We start from the raw sequence: 8,093 nt of genomic DNA, 5'->3' as shown, positions 1-8,093 counted from the left end.
TGAGTATGAATTTTCAATGATGCTTGATCCATGTTGTAAAATGGCTTTCTAAGAGGATTCTTGCAATCACTGATAAAGAGAATTGATCCCATGGGACTTTATATGAGGGACAAAGAATGACTGAATATCATTTTCAATAATTGTTGTATAGCAAATGAAGTATTTGTGACAGTTCCTAAGCTTTGATTTTCTCATCTTGGTCATGGGATAATATTAACTCCTCCTGAATTTGTTGTGAGCAGTAATTGAGACAATGCATGGACTGGGTAGTACATGCCTGATACACATAAGAGGCACTCAGTAAGTGGTACCTTTAATAATTAATGAGTAATAATGATGGTAACAGAATAATAATAATTATTATTCAAGTTCTTACCAGGTAGCCTGCAGAATTTGTTGCTGTACAGCAGTGATTAGTCAAAATGAGCTAAATTATGCTTTGATAACAAACAACCCCCAAATCTCAGTGGCTTAAAACATATTTATTTCTTAATTGGGCCACATGTTCGTTATGGTCAACAAGTGGACTCTTCTCATTTTAGTCATTCAGGTATCAGGATTGATAGAGCAGCCACCATGTCATATGCCATCAATCACCATACCAGAAGGAAAAAAAAAAGAGCTCTAGAGGGTCTTATCAGTTCAGTTCAGTTCAGTTGCTCAGTCATGTCCGACTGTTTGCCACCCCATGAATCGCAGCACACCAGGCCTCCCTGTCCATCACCAACTCCCGGAGTTTACCCAAACTCATGTCCATCGAGTCGGTGATGCCATCCAGCCATCTCATCCTCTGTCGTCCCCTTCTCCTCCTGCCCCCAATCCTTTCCAGCATCAGGGTCTTTTCCAATGAGTCAGCTCTTCGCATGAGGTAGGCAAAGTATTGGATTTTCAGCTTCAACATCAGTCCTTCCAATGAACACCCAGGACTGATCTTTAGGATGGACTGGCTGGGTCTCCTTGCAGTCCAAGGGACTCTCGAGAGTCTTCTCCAACACCATAGTTCAAAAGCATCAGTTCTTCGGCGCTCAGCTTTCTTCACAGTCCAACTCTCACATCCATACACGACTACTCGAAAAACCACAGCCTTGACTAGATGGACCTTTGTTGGCAAAGTAATGTCTCTGCTTTTTAATACGCTATCTAGGTTGGTGATAACTTTCCTTCCAAGGAGTAAGTGTCTTTTAATTTCATGGCTGCAATCACCATCTGCAGTGATTTTGGAGCCCCAAAAATAAAGTCTGACACTGTTTCCACTGTTCTCCCATCTATTTCCCATGAAGTGATGGGACCAGATGCCATGATCTTAGTTTTCTGAATGTTGAGCTTTAAGCCAACTTTTTTACTCTCTTCTTTCACTTTCATCAAGAGGCTTTTTAGTTCCTCTTCACTTTCTGCCATAAGGGTGGTGTCATCTGCATATCTGAGGTTATTGATATTTCTCCTGCCAATCTTGATTCCAGCTTGTGCTTCTTCCAGCCCAGCATTTCTCATGATGTACTCTGCATAGAAGTTAAAGAAGCAGGGTGACAATATACAGCCTTGACGCACTCCTTTTCCTATTTGGAACCAGTCTGTGTTCCATGTCCAATTCGAACTGTTGCTTCCTGATCTGCATACAGGTTTCTCAAGAGGCAAGTCAGGTGGTCTGGTATTCCCATCTCCTTCAGAATTTTCAACAGTTTATTGTGATCCACACAGTCTAAGGCTTTGGCATAGTCAATAAAGCAGAAGTAGATGTTCTTCTGGAACTCTCTTGCTTTTTCGATGATCCAGCAGATGTTGGCAATTTGATGTCTGGTTCCTCTGCCTTTTCTAAAACCAGCTTGAACATCTGGAAGTTCACGGTTCACATATTGCTGAAGCCTGGCTTGGAGAATTTTGAACATTACTCTACTAGCGTGTGAGATGAGTGCAATTGTGTGGTAGTTTGAGCATTCTTTGGCATTGCCTTTCTTTGGGATTGGAATGAAAACTGACCTTTTCCAGTCCTGTGGCCACTGCTGAGTTTTCCAGATTTGCTGGCATATTGAGTGCAGCACTTTCACAGCATCATCTTTCAGGATTTGAAATAGCTCAACTGGAATTCCATCATCTCCACTAGCTTTGTTCATAGTGATGCTTTCTAAGGCCCACTTGACTTCACATTCCAGGATGTCTGGCTCTAGGTGAGTGATCACACCATAGTGATTATCTGGGTCGTGAAGCTCTTTTTGTACAGTTCTTCTGTGTATTCTTGCCACCTCTTCTTAATATCTTCTGCTTCTGTTAGGTCCCTACCATTTCTGTCCTTTATCGAGCCCATGTTTGCATGAAATGTTCCCTTGGTATCTCTAATTTTCTTGAAGAGATCTCTAGTCTTTCCCATTCTGTTGTTTTCCTCTATTTCTTTGCATTGATCGCTGAGGAAGGCTTTCTTATCTCTCCTTGCTATTCTTTGGAATTTTGCATTCAAATGGGAATATCTTTCCTTTTCTCCTTTGCTTTTCACTTCTCTTCTTTACCCAGCTATTTGTAAGGCCTCCTCAGACAGCTATTTTGCTTTTTTGCATTTCTTTTCCATGGGGATGGTCTTGATCCTTGTCTCCTGTACAATGTCACAAACCTCTGTCCATAGTTCATCAGGCACTCTGTCTATCAGGTCTAGTCCCTTAAATCTATTTCTCACTTCCACTGTATAATCATAAGGGATTTGATTTAGGTCATACCTGAATGGTCTAGTGGTTTTCCCTACTTTCTTCAATTTAAGTCTGAATTTGGCGATATGGTGTTCATGATCTGAGCCACAGTCAGCTCCCAATCTGAATGACCAGGAGAACAGAATGATCTCTGTTCATTTCCAAGGCAAACCATTCAATATCACGGTAATCCAAGTCTATGCCCTGACCAGTAACGCTGAAGAAGTTGAGGTTGAACGGTTCTATGAAGACTTACAAGACTTTCTAGAACTAACACCCAAAAAAGATGTCCTTTTCATTATAGGGGACTGGAATGCAAAAGTAGGAAGTCAAGAAACACCTGGAGTAACAGGTAAATTTGGCCTTGGAGTACAGAATGAAGCAGGGCAAAGGCTAATAGAGTTCTGCCAAGAGAACTGGTCATAGCAAACACCCTCTTCCAACAACAAAAGAGAAGACTCTACACATGGACATCACCAGATGGTCGGCACCATAATCAGATCAATTATATTCTTTGCGGAGGGTCTTATACAAGCAATTAAAAGCTACAGGTCCCAGGGACACCAGTCTTGTCTACAACTCATTCTCCAGAACTAATCACAGGGCTCCGCTCCACCACAAGGGGGCCTAAAAGAATTGGAAATACCTGGTGAACAGAAACAGCACCCATGTCTACCACCAGCAGCAAGGAGAACAGTCTAAATTCTGGGACATACTGGTAGTCACCCACTCCCTTACTCTTCTGGGTTTCTAAGTTCTGGCCTATTATGTAGTCAGAGTCCCAGAAAGTCAGTATCTGAGGCCTCGCAACTCAGACTGTAGGAAGATAGCTTTTCTTCAGTATATGAGAAATGATCGTGGAAGAAGCTTTTCATTTGCTGCAAAGCTTTGTTTCTTTGCACATTAAAATATATAACCATGAATTCTTACAACTACTCTTCATACTGCTATTACTATTATCTTTTTGTTATAGACAATTTAAAACATACACAAAATAGCGAGAATAGAATAACAAACGACTCCATCTTCCAGCTTTACGATTTAAAAATTCTTATCTCTTGAGTCCTCTCATTTGTGTTTGCTTTTTGCTGGAGTATTTTAAAGCAAATATGAAACAGCATATCATTTCACCTGTAAATACTCAGTTTGTATTTCTAATATATAGTGACTTAAAAATCATAATTCTACTATCATATTTCTCAATAAAATTAAATCAATGTTATCTAATATTTAGTTCGTAATAACTTTCTTCTGAATGTCTAAAAAATATAACTTTATAGTTTATTTGCTCAAACCAGGATCCATCTAAGGTCTATATATTGCATTTGATTTTTTTTGGTTAAGTATCTTTTAAACTACAACACTTCTTCTTCTTCCTCTTTCATTTTTTTCTATGCCATCTTGTTTGCTTGTTTATGAAACTGGGTCACTTTCCTGTCAAGTTTCCCACATTCTGGATCTGGCTGAGTGTATCCTTGAAGTGTCATTAAATATATTCCTCCACCCCCTGTAACTATATTTGGAAGTTTGATTAAGCTTATATCCACTCTTTTCCCCAGGAATATTTCTTTTTTTTTTTTTTTTACCCCAGGAATATTTCTTAAGTGATAACTGGCATGCTGCAGTCCATGGTGTCGCAAAGAGTCAGACACGACGTAGCAACTGAACAACTGTGTACTTCCTCCTTCATCACATCAGGAGGCACATGGTGTCTGGTTGTTGGACTAGAATAGTGATGCTGATTGATCAGTAAATTCAGGTAGTGTGAGTCTGATCCATTCATTATAAAGTTCTTCACTGTTTTAGTTTCCTATGGCTGCTGTAACAGACTACCACAAACTTGGTGACTTAAGATAACAGAAATTGTTGTCTTAACAACAGTCTGGACGCCAGAAGTCCAAACTAAAGTCCAGCTTCCCTCTGGAGGCTCTGAGAATTCTTTCTTGTCTCTTTTATCTTCTGGGGGCGGGTGGCATTCCCGGGCTCTTTTGGCTGCATCACTGAAATATCTCGGCTTCCCTGGTGGCTCAGCTGGTAAAGAATCTGCCTGTAGTGTGGGAGACCTGGGTTCAATCCCTGGGTTGAGAAGATCCCCTGGAGGAGGGCATGGCCACCCACTCCAGTATTCTGGCCTGGAGAATTCCATGAACCGTATAGCCCCTGGGGCCGCAAAGAGTCGGATATGACTGAGCGACTTTCCCTTTCACTGGACTCTCTGCCTTCTCCCTCTCAAGTGCCTGTGTCCTTTCCCCTCCTGTCTCTCATTAGGATACTTGTCATTGCATTTGCCTTACCTGGCTAATCCAGGATGATCCCTTCTCAGAAACATTAACCAAATTTCAGGAGTGAATTCAGGTAATGAATTACACCCACAAAGGCCCTTTTCCAAAGAAGTTAACCCTTGCAGTTTTCAGGGATTAAGATGTGGGCATATCTTTTTGTAGCCATCATTTAACCCACTACACTCCTCAATTTCTTATCCAATGGCTACTGGTGATCACTTTCTAGATCCATTATTTTATTAGGAGTGTGAAATGGAGATGTTCTAATTTTGTCATTCCTCCTTCACTTATTAGCTGTGAATTGTCTATAAAGAAAAATGTCCCTTATCAACTATTTTGTTAACCCGACAGATAAGCCATTAAGGAGGGTAGGATTAACATTTGATTCTCAGGACTTCTCTGGCAGTCCAGTGGTTAAGAATCTGCCTTCCAGTGCAGAGGATGTGGGTTCAATCCCTGGTCAGGGAACTAAGACCCCACATGCCATGGAGCAACTAAAACCCTCTCACCACACCACGTGCCTCAACTGCTGAGCCTGCACACTGCAACAAAGACCCAGCACAGCCAAATAAATAAAAACTTTAAAATGTTTGATTCTCTTCCATTTGTCTTAGATAGGTGTTATGGAGTGAATGTTTGTGTCTCCCTGCTCCTAAAAATTCCTACGTTAAAATCCTAATCCTGAATGTGCTGGTATTTGGAGATGGGACCTTTGGGAGAAAATGAGGTCATGAGGATGGAACCCTCATGATGAGATTAGTGCCCATATAAGAAGAGACTTGGGGGAGCTTGTTTCCTCTCTCTGCTTTCTGCCACGTGAGAATACAATGAGAAGACAGTTGTCTGCAAACCAGGAAATAGGCCCTCACCAGACACCAGATATGCTGGCCTCCAGTACTGTGAGACATTTAAGTCACTCCAGCTATGGTATTACTGGTCAACTTCCTGTCTGAAAGTTGAGGGCTGCTTCTGGGAGCGTTAAGCCTTTAGCATTCCTGGCTAGCCCTGAGCACAGACAGGCTCCCACAGCCAGAAGAAAACACCCCCAGGTAGAGTCACAGATGCTCTCCCAGAAGCCTTCCACTTCAGGGGTGAATGTGAAGGATATGGTCCACAGCCATGCTCCACCCTTTGCAGTGCTCAGACCCACTTGTGTCTCCATAACAAGATCACCTTTTTCCTTCACTGATTCTTCAAAGTGGTAGCTGATCACAATTTCTAACTCTTTAAAAAGTATTAGGAATTCTTCTGGCAGTCTAGTGGTTAGGACTCAGTGCTTTCATTGTTAGGGCCCAGGTTCAATTCCTGGTAGGGAAACTAAAATCCTACAAGCCCTGTGGTGTGGTCATACAATTTTTTAAAAAGAAAGTCTTACAGTAGGAGGGTTAGTGAAACAAACAGCTTCTGCAGTCGGTTCCAAGGCTGTAATCAATATTCAACATCTCCCACCTCTACCATTCATTCTGTTGGCCTATGAAGTGGACCAACCCTTGAAATGGAAAAACCCTGACCTTCATCCCCGAAGGCCTCAGTCTTTCATTTTCATGCCCTTAACAGGCCAACATTACTGGAACTGCCTATTCATGATTACCACTGGACATGGGATAATCCAGATCAAGCATCTTTGCCAACTGAATTCTTTCTTTGCTTACTGGTCAGTTGGCATGAGGTGCCCAACCTGACCCGGAAGCTGCTACAGCCTTAGGTTTAGTGATACCCTTCCTGTGACACCTGGTGGTTGCATCTCTTGCTCTAGGAACTAGGACTGCTAATTCTGCAGAGATTAAATTTATAGGGACAGGAGGCACAAATTCCCTAAGTGGGTCACTGATGAGAGGGTATTGCTTCCTCCATATCCTGGTTCCTATACCCATGATTTCTAGCTAACGGGGACACAGCACCATGTAATGGCCGCTGGTTCAAAATACATATACTTCGTTGTAAAGCCAGTACCCCAACACCAGAGGATGTTTTCTCCAAGCTGGTATTTAGATATGCTGTAAAGAGGCCACATTAATGTGGCAGTTTCAAAGAGACATTGTATATTGTAGGGTCAGTGGACCCTGTGATCCTGTGCCCACTGGCACATTTACTTCACTGTAAGTAGATCCCCTTGGTTAGAGGTGATACTACATGGCATCTCATATGGATAAACCCTTTCCTTTATGTCCTTGGATATAGATATTGGTGACGGCCAAGGTACTTGGGCAGGGAAAACAAATCCATATCCAGACTCCAGACTGAAAGAGGTATGTTGTGATCAATATGCTCCCCAGTGACTGGTTGGTGTCCTTGAGGGATGGTACCATGTTGAGCTAACATCTGTCTCTGCTGCTGACAGGCTGAACATCCAGCATTGGCAGCAGCTAGATCAGCCTTGGTGACAGGGAGCCCATGCTGGTGAGCCCTTATCTAGTCTCCATATTCACTACCACAGTTACTCCATTCACAGGCCCATTATGCAAGCCCTGGCATGGTGGAGGACAAAGGCTGGCTATTATCTACTGGAGTCCTTCTGTTCCCCTAGCTCTTCAATGTCTCCTCTACAGTGAATGCTCTTAAATGGAACTGCCATCAGACACAGTGCCCACTCCTATAGGTCCATCCATTATGGCTCTTGCCTAGACTTCCTTACCTCCAACCTTCCAGTCTTGCCCTCTCCTGGCCTGATCAACCAACAAGCCATTTGCTATACTCCAGAGTCCATGTATATACTTCCTTCAAGTCACCTCTCTCCCTGCAAAGTAGATGACCAGTGTACTGCTTGAAACAACCCCCTGGGAGGATATTCCCTCACCACTGTCTTTCAGGGCCACCCATGGGTGGGGCTGCAGTGTGGTGACAGCCCGTGTTTAGCTCTCATCAATATGTCACAGTGACCCAGCCATGGACCAGGCATAGGTTTTCTCCACCTCTGAATTCTAATCACAGACAAACCGCACAAGGTTGTAGGGTGAGCTGAGAGAGAGGCAGGGGTGCAGCAGAGATAGGTTATGTGGGAGCCGGGCCTCCTGCTCACACAGCTTTCTCATGTCTCTGCATGTGCTCACACCCAGTCACAAATACCCCACTGGGTTGGAGCTGTGCCCACCCACATGTGCTCAGGACTCAGGGGTCTGAAAATTCCCAGACCTTA

Source organism: Giraffa tippelskirchi, chromosome 5, assembly GCF_054371585.1.
Source record: "Giraffa tippelskirchi isolate mGirTip1 chromosome 5, T2T-mGirTip1v1.2.pri, whole genome shotgun sequence".
In the NCBI taxonomy this organism is placed as follows: Eukaryota; Metazoa; Chordata; class Mammalia; order Artiodactyla; family Giraffidae; genus Giraffa; species Giraffa tippelskirchi.
The sequence above is the reverse complement of the archived record's forward strand: the minus strand, read 5'-3'. Positions refer to the sequence as shown.